General features: G+C 50.3%; 1 pseudogene across 1 annotated transcript in view; it reads left to right on the forward strand.

The window, feature by feature from the left end:
* The window catches only part of LOC311248316 (claudin-18-like), a 20,366-nt pseudogene extending 11,570 nt beyond the window's left edge, over nt 1–8,796 (forward strand). Inside the window, exon 5 of the transcript in view lies at nt 8,694–8,796. The product of the transcript in view is annotated as a claudin-18-like (transcript). The remainder of the gene's footprint in view (nt 1–8,693) is intronic.
* Nucleotides 8,797–10,262: the final 1,466 nt, after the last annotated feature.

Here is a 10,262-nt window from a genome sequence, read left to right on the forward strand (position 1 = left end):
AGGGGACAGAGAACATGGCACACAGGGGACAGAGGACAGAGGGGACAGAGAACATGGCACACAGGGGACAGAGGACAGAGGGGACAGAGAACATGGCACACAGGGGACAGGGGACAGAGAACATGGCACACAGGGGACAGAGAACACAGGGGACAGAGGACACAGGGGACAGAGAACATGGCACACAGGGGACAGAGAACATGGCACACAGGGGACAGAGAACACAGGGGACAGAGAACACAGGGGACAGAGAACACAGGGGACAGAGAACACAGGGGACAGAGAACACAGGGGACAGAGGACACAGAGGACAGAGGACAGAGGACAGAGGACACAGAGGAGGTAGGTTCTTCTACATCCTCCTCCTCTCTCTCAGGTTCTTCTACATCCTCCTCCTCCTCTCTCAGGTTCTTCTACATCCTCCTCCTCTCTCTCAGGTTCTTCTACATCCTCCTCCTCTCTCTCTCAGGTTCTTCTACATCCTCCTCCTCTCTCTCAGGTTCTTCTACATCCTCCTCCTCTCTCTCTCAGGTTCTTCTACATCCTCCTCCTCTCTCTCAGGTTCTTCTACATCCTCCTCCTCTCTCTCTCAGGTTCTTCTACATCCTCTTCCTCTCTCTCAGGTTCTTCTACATCCTCCTCCTCTCTCTCAGGTTCTTCTACATCCTCCTCCTCTCTCTCAGGTTCTTCTACATCCTCCTCCTCTCTCTCTCAGGTTCTTCTACATCCTCCTCCTCTCTCTCAGGTTCTTCTACATCCTCCTCCTCTCTCTCAGGTTCTTCTACATCCTCCTCCTCTCTCTCAGGTTCTTCTACATCCTCCTCCTCTCTCTCAGGTTCTTCTACATCCTCCTCCTCTCTCTCAGGTTCTTCTACATCCTCCTCCTCTCTCTCAGGTTCTTCTACATCCTCCTCCTCTCTCTCAGGTTCTTCTACATCCTCCTCCTCTCTCTCAGGTTCCTCTACATCCTCCTCCTCTCTCTCAGGTTCTTCTACATCCTCCTCCTCTCTCTCAGGTTCTTCTACATCCTCCTCCTCTCTCTCAGGTTCTTCTACATCCTCCTCCTCTCTCTCAGGTTCCTCTACATCCTCCTCCTCTCTCTCAGGTTCTTCTACATCCTCCTCCTCTCTCTCAGGTTCTTCTACATCCTCCTCCTCTCTCTCAGGTTCTTCTACATCCTCCTCCTCTCTCTCAGGTTCTTCTACCTCCTCCTCCTCTCTCTCAGGTTCTTCTACCTCCTCCTCCTCTCTCTCAGGTTCTTCTACATCCTCCTCCTCTCTCTCAGGTTCTTCTACATCCTCCTCCTCTCTCTCAGGTTCTTCTACATCCTCCTCCTCTCTCTCAGGTTCTTCTACCTCCTCCTCCTCTCTCTCAGGTTCTTCTACATCCTCCTCCTCTCTCTCAGGTTCTTCTACATCCTCCTCCTCTCTCTCAGGTTCTTCTACATCCTCCTCCTCTCTCTCAGGTTCTTCTACATCCTCCTCCTCTCTCTCAGGTTCTTCTACATCCTCCTCCTCTCTCTCAGGTTCTTCTACATCCTCCTCCTCTCTCTCAGGTTCTTCTACATCCTCCTCCTCTCTCTCAGGTTCTTCTACATCCTCCTCCTCTCTCTCAGGTTCTTCTACATCCTCCTCCTCTCTCTCAGGTTCTTCTACATCCTCCTCCTCTCTCTCAGGTTCCTCTACATCCTCCTCCTCTCTCTCAGGTTCTTCTACATCCTCCTCCTCTCTCTCAGGTTCTTCTACATCCTCCTCCTCTCTCTCAGGTTCTTCTACATCCTCCTCCTCTCTCTCAGGTTCTTCTACATCCTCCTCCTCTCTCTCAGGTTCTTCTACATCCTCCTCCTCTCTCTCAGGTTCTTCTACATCCTCCTCTCTCTCTCAGGTTTTTCTACATCCTCCTCCTCTCTCTCAGGTTCTTCTACATCCTCTCCTCTCTCTCAGGTTCTTCTACATCCTCCTCCTCTCTCTCAGGTTCTTCTACATCCTCCTCCTCTCTCTCAGGTTCTTCTACATCCTCCTCCTCTCTCTCAGGTTCTTCTACATCCTCCTCCTCTCTCTCAGGTCCTCTACATCCTCCTCCTCTCTTCAGGTTCTTCTACATCCTCCTCTCTCTCTCAGGTTCTTCTACATCCTCCTCCTCTCTCTCAGGTTCTTCTACATCCTCCTCTCTCTCTCAGGTTCTTCTACATCCTCCTCCTCTCTCTCAGGTTCTTCTACATCCTCCTCCTCTCTCTCAGGTTCTTCTACATCCTCCTCCTCTCTCTCAGGTTCTTCTACATCCTCCTCCTCCTCTCTCTCAGGTTCTTCTACATCCTCCTCCTCTCTCTCAGGTTCCTCTACATCCTCCTCCTCTCTTTCAGGTTCCTCTACATCCTCCTCCTCTCTCTCAGGTTCTTCTACATCCTCCTCCTCTCTCTCAGGTTCTTCTACATCCTCCTCCTCTCTCTCAGGTTCTTCTACATCCTCCTCCTCTCTCTCAGGTTCTTCTACATCCTCCTCCTCTCTCTCAGGTTCTTCTACATCCTCCTCCTCTCTCTCAGGTTCTTCTACATCCTCCTCCTCTCTCTCAGGTTCTTCTACATCCTCCTCCTCTCTCTCAGGTTCTTCTACATCCTCCTCCTCTCTTTCAGGTTCTTCTACATCCTCCTCCTCTCTCTCAGGTTCTTCTACATCCTCCTCCTCCTCTCTCTCAGGTTCTTCTACATCCTCCTCCTCTCTCTCAGGTTCTTCTACATCCTCCTCCTCCTCTCTCTCAGGTTCTTCTACATCCTCCTCCTCTCTCTCAGGTTCTTCTACATCCTCCTCCTCTCTCTCAGGTTCTTCTACATCCTCCTCCTCTCTCTCAGGTTCTTCTACATCCTCCTCTTCTCTTTCAGGTTCTTCTACATCCTCCTCCTCTCTCTCAGGTTCTTCTACATCCTCCTCCTCTCTCTCAGGTTCTTCTACATCCTCCTCCTCTCTCTCAGGTTCTTCTACATCCTCCTCCTCTCTCTCAGGTTCTTCTACATCCTCCTCCTCTCTCTCAGGTTCTTCTACATCCTCCTCCTCTCTCTCAGGTTCTTCTACATCCTCCTCCTCCTCTCTTTCATGTTATTCTACATCCTCCTCCTCTCTCTCAGGTTCTTCTACATCCTCCTCTCTCTCTCAGGTTCTTCTACATCCTCCTCTCTCTCTCAGGTTCTTCTACATCCTCCTCCTCTCTCTCAGGTTCTTCTACATCCTCCTCCTCTCTCTCAGGTTCTTCTACATCCTCCTCCTCTCTCTCAGGTTCTTCTACATCCTCCTCCTCTCTCTCAGGTTCTTCTACATCCTCCTCCTCTCTCTCAGGTTCTTCTACATCCTCCTCCTCTCTCTCAGGTTCCTCTACATCCTCCTCCTCTCTCTCAGGTTCTTCTACATCCTCCTCCTCTCTCTCAGGTTCTTCTACATCCTCCTCCTCTCTCTCAGGTTCTTCTACATCCTCCTCCTCTCTCTCAGGTTCTTCTACATCCTCCTCCTCTCTCTCAGGTTCTTCTACATCCTCCTCCTCCTCTCTCAGGTTCTTCTACATCCTCCTCCTCCTCTCTCAGGTTCTTCTACATCCTCCTCCTCTCTCTCAGGTTCTTCTACATCCTCCTCCTCTCTCTCAGGTTCTTCTACATCCTCCTCCTCTCTTTCAGGTTCTTCTACATCCTCCTCCTCTCTCTCAGGTTCTTCTACATCCTCCTCCTCTCTCTCAGGTTCTTCTACATCCTCCTCTCTCTCTCAGGTTCCTCTACATCCTCCTCCTCTCTCTCAGGTTCTTCTACATCCTCCTCCTCTCTCTCAGGTTCATCTACATCCTCCTCCTCTCTCTCAGGTTCTTCTACATCCTCCTCCTCTCTCTCAGGTTCTTCTACATCCTCCTCCTCTCTCTCAGGTTCCTCTACATCCTCCTCCTCTCTCTCAGGTTCCACTACATCCTCCTCCTCTCTCTCAGGTTCTTCTACATCCTCCTCCTCTCTCTCAGGTTCTTCTACATCCTCCTCCTCTCTCTCAGGTTCTTCTACATCCTCCTCCTCCTCTCTTTCATGTTATTCTACATCCTCCTCCTCTCTTTCAGGTCCTTCTACATCCTCCTCCTCTCTCTCAGGTTCTTCTACATCCTCCTCTCTCTCTCAGGTTCTTCTACATCCTCCTCCTCTCTCTCAGGTTCTTCTACATCCTCCTCCTCTCTCTCAGGTTCTTCTACATCCTCCTCCTCTCTCTCAGGTTCCTCTACATCCTCCTCCTCTCTCTCAGGTTCCTCTACATCCTCCTCCTCTCTCTCAGGTTCTTCTACATCCTCCTCCTCTCTCTCAGGTTCTTCTACATCCTCCTCCTCTCTCTCAGGTTCCTCTACATCCTCCTCCTCTCTCTCAGGTTCTTCTACATCCTCCTCCTCTCTCTCAGGTTATTCTACATCCTCCTCCTCTCTCTCAGGTTATTCTACATCCTCCTCCTCTCTCTCAGGTTCTTCTACATCCTCCTCCTCTCTCTCAGGTTCTTCTACATCCTCCTCCTCTCTCTCAGGTCCTTCTACATCCTCCTCCTCTCTTTCAGGTTCTTCTACATCCTCCTCCTCTCTCTCAGGTTCTTCTACATCCTCCTCCTCTCTCTCAGGTTCTTCTACATCCTCCTCCTCTCTCTCAGGTTCTTCTACATCCTCCTCCTCTCTCTCAGGTTCTTCTACATCATCCTCCTCTCTCTCAGGTTCTTCTACATCCTCCTCCTCTCTCTCAGGTTCTTCTACATCCTCCTCCTCTCTTTCAGGCCTACATCATCCTCCTCTCTCTCAGGTTCTTCTACATCCTCCTCCTCTCTCTCAGGTTCTTCTACATCCTCCTCCTCCTCTCTCTCAAGTTCTTCTACATCCTCCTCCTCCTCTCTCTCAGGTTCTTCTACATCCTCCTCCTCTCTCTCAGGTTCTTCTACATCCTCCTCCTCTCTTTCAGGCCTACATCATCCTCCTCTCTCTCAGGTTCTTCTACATCCTCCTCCTCTCTCTCTCAGGTTCTTCTACATCCTCCTCCTCTCTCTCAGGTTCTTCTACATCCTCCTCCTCCTCTCTCTCAGGTTCTTCTACATCCTCCTCCTCTCTCTCAGGTTCTTCTACATCCTCCTCCTCTCTCTCAGGTTCTTCTACATCCTCCTCCTCTCTCTCTCAGGTTCTTCTACATCCTCCTCCTCTCTCTCAGGTTCCTCTACATCCTCCTCCTCTCTCTCAGGTTCTTCTACATCCTCCTCCTCTCTCTCAGGTTCTTCTACATCCTCCTCCTCCTCTCAGGTTCTTCTACATCCTCCTCCTCTCTCTCAGGTTCTTCTACATCCTCCTCCTCTCTCTCAGGTTCTTCTACATCCTCCTCCTCTCTCTCAGGTTCTTCTACATCCTCCTCCTCTCTTTCAGGTTCCTCTACATCCTCCTCCTCTCTTTCAGGTTCTTCTACATCCTCCTCCTCTCTCTCAGGTTCTTCTACATCCTCCTCCTCTCTCTCAGGTTCTTCTACATCCTCCTCCTCTCTCTCAGGTTCTTCTACATTCTCCTCCTCTCTCTCAGGTTCTTCTACATCCTCCTCCTCTCTCTCAGGTTCTTCTACATCCTCCTCCTCTCTTTCAGGTTCTTCTACATCCTCCTCCTCTCTCTCAGGTTCTTCTACATCCTCCTCCTCTCTCTCAGGTTCTTCTACATCCTCCTCCTCTCTCTCAGGTTCTTCTACATCCTCCTCCTCTCTCTCAGGTTCTTCTACATCCTCCTCCTCTCTCTCAGGTTCTTCTACATCCTCCTCCTCTCTCTCAGGTTCCTCTACATCCTCCTCCTCTCTCTCAGGTTCTTCTACATCCTCCTCCTCTCTCTCAGGTTCTTCTACATCCTCCTCCTCTCTCTCAGGTTCTTCTACATCCTCCTCCTCTCTCTCAGGTTCTTCTACATCCTCCTCCTCTCTCCTAGGTTCTTCTACATCCTCCTCCTCTCTCTCAGGTTCTTCTACATCCTCCTCCTCTCTCTCAGGTTCTTCTACATCCTCCTCCTCTCTCTCAGGTTCTTCTACATCCTCCTCCTCCTCTCTCAGGTTCTTCTACATCCTCCTCCTCCTCTCTCAGGTTCTTCTACATCCTCCTCCTCTCTCTCAGGTCCTTCTACATCCTCCTCCTCTCTCTCAGGTTCCTCTACAGCCTCATCCACTCTCTCGGGTGTTGGTTTTAGCCAGGCATTCATAGACCTGCTACCCTTAGCTGCTTCCTGGCGCTCCTTCTCCTTCCTTTTCTGATTTCTTTCTTTTTTGGGCATATTGCTGCAGGCATAATACAATAATAAAAGAGGTCTCGAGTGCGAGCTCAGCTGGATGTCAATTTCGTGTTCAGTGCCGGCTGTCAGCACTCGCGGTTTATATCATCTCATCATCACCACCCATGTGCTATGCGTAAAATATAATAGGTGGAATGCAATGGAATACAGGGCATTTCTCTCTCTTTACCTAATATTTAGATTATATCCTGACATCTTTCATTTGGAGGGGCAGTCTATCTATATGCGCAACAGTACATATTTTTTTCTTTCTTTTAAACGTGGCATAAAAAGGGCACTTTTTTATGAGGCACGAAAAGGGCAGGTGCTCGAGCACCCCTTGGGCTCTATGTGTGCACGTGCCTGTTAGACACGGTCGAAACACAATGGACTAGAGAACAATACGAGAGAACAACAGTCGTGAACAACACGACTAACTGGGAAATATGAAGTTACGATCTGGCAGCCTCATGACACCTGAGGCGGGGTTATATCACTGATGTGATTGGCCCACAGATGTCAATCAGCTGCTGAAAGGACAGAGGACAGGGGACACAGGGGACAGAGAACATGGCACACAGAGGACAGAGGACACAGGGGACAGAGGACACAGGGGACAGAGGACACAGGGGACAGAGGACACAGGGGACAGAGGACACAGGGGACAGAGGACACAGGGGACAGAGAACACAGGGGACAGAGAACACAGGGGACAGAGAACATGGCACACAGGGGACAGAGAACACAGGGGACAGAGAACATGGCACACAGGGGACAGAGAACACAGGGGACAGAGAACATGGCACACAGGGGACAGAGGGGACAGAGAACATGGCACACAGGGGACAGAGGGGACAGAGAACATGGCACACAGGGGACAGAGGGGACAGAGAACATGGCACACAGGGGACACAGGGGACAGAGAACATGGCACACAGAGGACACAGAGGACACAGGGGAGAGAGGACATGGCACACAGGGGACAGAGGACATGGCACACAGAGGACAGAGGACACAGGGGACAGAGGACACAGGGGACAGAGAACATGTCACACAGGGGACAGAGGACACAGGGGACAGAGGACACAGGGGACAGAGGACACAGGGGACAGAGAACACAGGGGACAGAGAACACAGGGGACAGAGAACACAGGGGACAGAGAACACAGGGGACAGAGAACACAGGGGACAGAGAACACAGGGGACAGAGAACACAGGGGACAGAGAACACAGGGGACAGAGAACACAGGACACAGAGGACACAGGGGACAGAGGACAGAGGACACAGAGGACAGAGGACAGAGGACAGAGGACAGAGGACACAGAGGACACGGGGGACAGAGGACACAGGACACAGAGGACACAGGGGACAGAGGACAGAGGACACAGAGGACACAGGGGACAGAGGACAGAGGACAGAGGACACAGAGGACACAGGGGACAGAGGACAGAGGACACAGAGGACACAGAGGACACAGGGGACAGAGAACACAGGGGACAGAGGACACAGAGGACAGAGGACACAAGGGACAGAGAACATGGCACACAGAGGACACAGAGGACACAGGGGACAGAGAACATGGCACACAGGGGACAGAGGACACAGGGGACAGAGAACACAGAGGACACAGAGGACACAGGGGACAGGGGACAGAGGACAGAGGACACAGAGGACAGAGGACAGAGGACAGAGGACACAGAGGACAGAGGACAGAGGACAGAGGACAGGGCACACAAGGGACAGAGGACAGAGGACAGAGGACAGAGGACAGAGGACAGAGGACACAGAGGACAGAGGACAGAGGACAGAGGACAGAGGACAGGGCACACAAGGGACAGAGGACACGGGGGACAGAGAACATGGCACACAAGGGACAGAGGACACGGGGGACAGAGGACACAGAGGACACAGAGGTCACAGAGGACACAGAGGACAGAGGACAGAGGACACAGAGGACAGAGGACAGAGAGGACAGAGGACACAGAGGACACAGAGGACACAGAGGTCACAGAGGACACAGAGGACAGAGGACAGAGGACACAGAGGACACAGAGGACAGAGGACAGAGAGGACAGAGGACACAGAGGACACAGAGGACACAGAGGTCACAGAGGACACAGAGGACAGAGGACAGAGGACACAGAGGACACAGAGGACAGAGGACACAGAGGACACAGAGGACAGAGGACAGAGGACACAGAGGACAGAGGACAGAGGGGACAGAGGACAGAGGACACAGAGGACAGAGGACAGAGGGGACAGAGGACAGAGGACACAGAGGACAGAGGACAGGGCACACAGGGGACAGAGGACAGAGGACAGAGGACAGGGCACACAGGGGACAGGAAGAAAAAAACCTGAACAAATAAATGAATGAAATAAAAGTCCTGTTTGTTGTCTTGTGTTCCAGCTACCCAGGCGTGACGTATAAACCCCAGATCCACAGCAAGCCGCTCTACGAGGAGGAGGACGGCCACTCAGAGGGAGCCAAGAGAGACCAGAAATACGTTTAACTCAGTCTGAGCCGGGTCCGGAGCAGGGATGATCCCGGTCGATACTGATACCTGAACGTCAAGTATCGGCTGAACACTGATACTGATCCGTTACTTATCCTGAGGGGTGTAGGCTTAGACCGTTCCTTTGGGGCCATTGGACAACAATTATCGAGATATATTTTTCACCATTAGGCATTTTCTGTATCATAATAAAAAAAATTATTAAAAAAAAACAGTTGCTTTGCTTTGATTTTTAGCACAAGATTTTCGTATGAAGTATTTTTGTAAGATCTTAGTAAGAAGAAATCCTCCTGTTTTAGTTCACTCTTTTTTCTTTGTTCTTTTATTTTTATTTTTTTGAAGCAAACTAATATTAGCTTCTTTACAAAAGGTAGGTTCACCCCTTTAAGGTGGAATTACCATCCAGTTAAAAAAGCAGCGTTTTGCTTAATCTTTTTACCTGAATCCTATGGTTCTGTTGTTCTGTTGTTCTGAGGAGGTTGGACATTTACGGGGGCCAGTTTCGAATTGCAGCCTCCCGTAGGTGCTCTTTGAGGGCGGTTTTGAAGGTGGGTAGGGATTCACATTATTTTACGGCTGTTAGGGTTTGAAACCGACCTCAACAGCACGGCACAGACAGGTAGTTCAGAGTTAGCCAAACACTAGGGCGTATTTATTTACAGAATCAAAAAGAGTCAAGTAACAATTCTAAACAACAAAAAAGGAGACTGCCTTCGGCAGAGTTATCTGCAGCTCTGCAGATCCTCCCGGTGTTAGAGGTGGGGAATCGGCGTAGACGCCGTTGCGGCTCTGCAGATACTCCCAGCTCCAACTCGGAGTGGAAACGGAGAGAGAGAGAGAGAGAGAGATCAACAACAGTCCAACAGTACACAGAGGCAGTGCAGTTCAGTCCTCCCTTAGCTGAGTCCAGAACAAAACAAAACGGTACTTCTTCAGTGTTTATCCAAAACACACAATTTAGCTGAGTCCAGTGCAAACAAAAACGATACTCTTCAGTGTTATCCAAAACACACAATTTAGCTGAGTCCAGTGCAAACAAAAACGATACTCTTCAGTGTTATCCAAAACACACAATTTAGCTGAGTCCAGTGCAAACAAAAACGATACTCTTCAGTGTTATCCAAACACACAAAACAGATAATCCAAAAAAGATTTGGTTCCAAAACTCACCAAAGCGCAAACGCGTAAAGCGGGCAACAAGGCGCAGCTCCAAACGGAAGATCAAGATATTCACCAGCGGCAATCCAAAGATGTCCTGGAGGGAAAGTAGACGAGGCACAACAACGGGGGGAAAGCAGGCAGAAGCAGTAGTATTCAAACCAGTAGTACTCAAAACGACCCGACAACGATTGAAAGAAGGTCCCAGTATATGAAGCCTCTGGAGCACTAATTACAAACTACAACAGGTGCGTGATGGAATTGATAATCGCTCTTGAAGCGTGTGGCGGGGAATGGACCAATCA

Source organism: Notolepis coatsorum, assembly GCF_963971535.1.
Source record: "Notolepis coatsorum genome assembly, contig: SCAFFOLD_570, whole genome shotgun sequence".
Classification (NCBI taxonomy): domain Eukaryota; kingdom Metazoa; phylum Chordata; class Actinopteri; order Aulopiformes; family Paralepididae; genus Notolepis; species Notolepis coatsorum.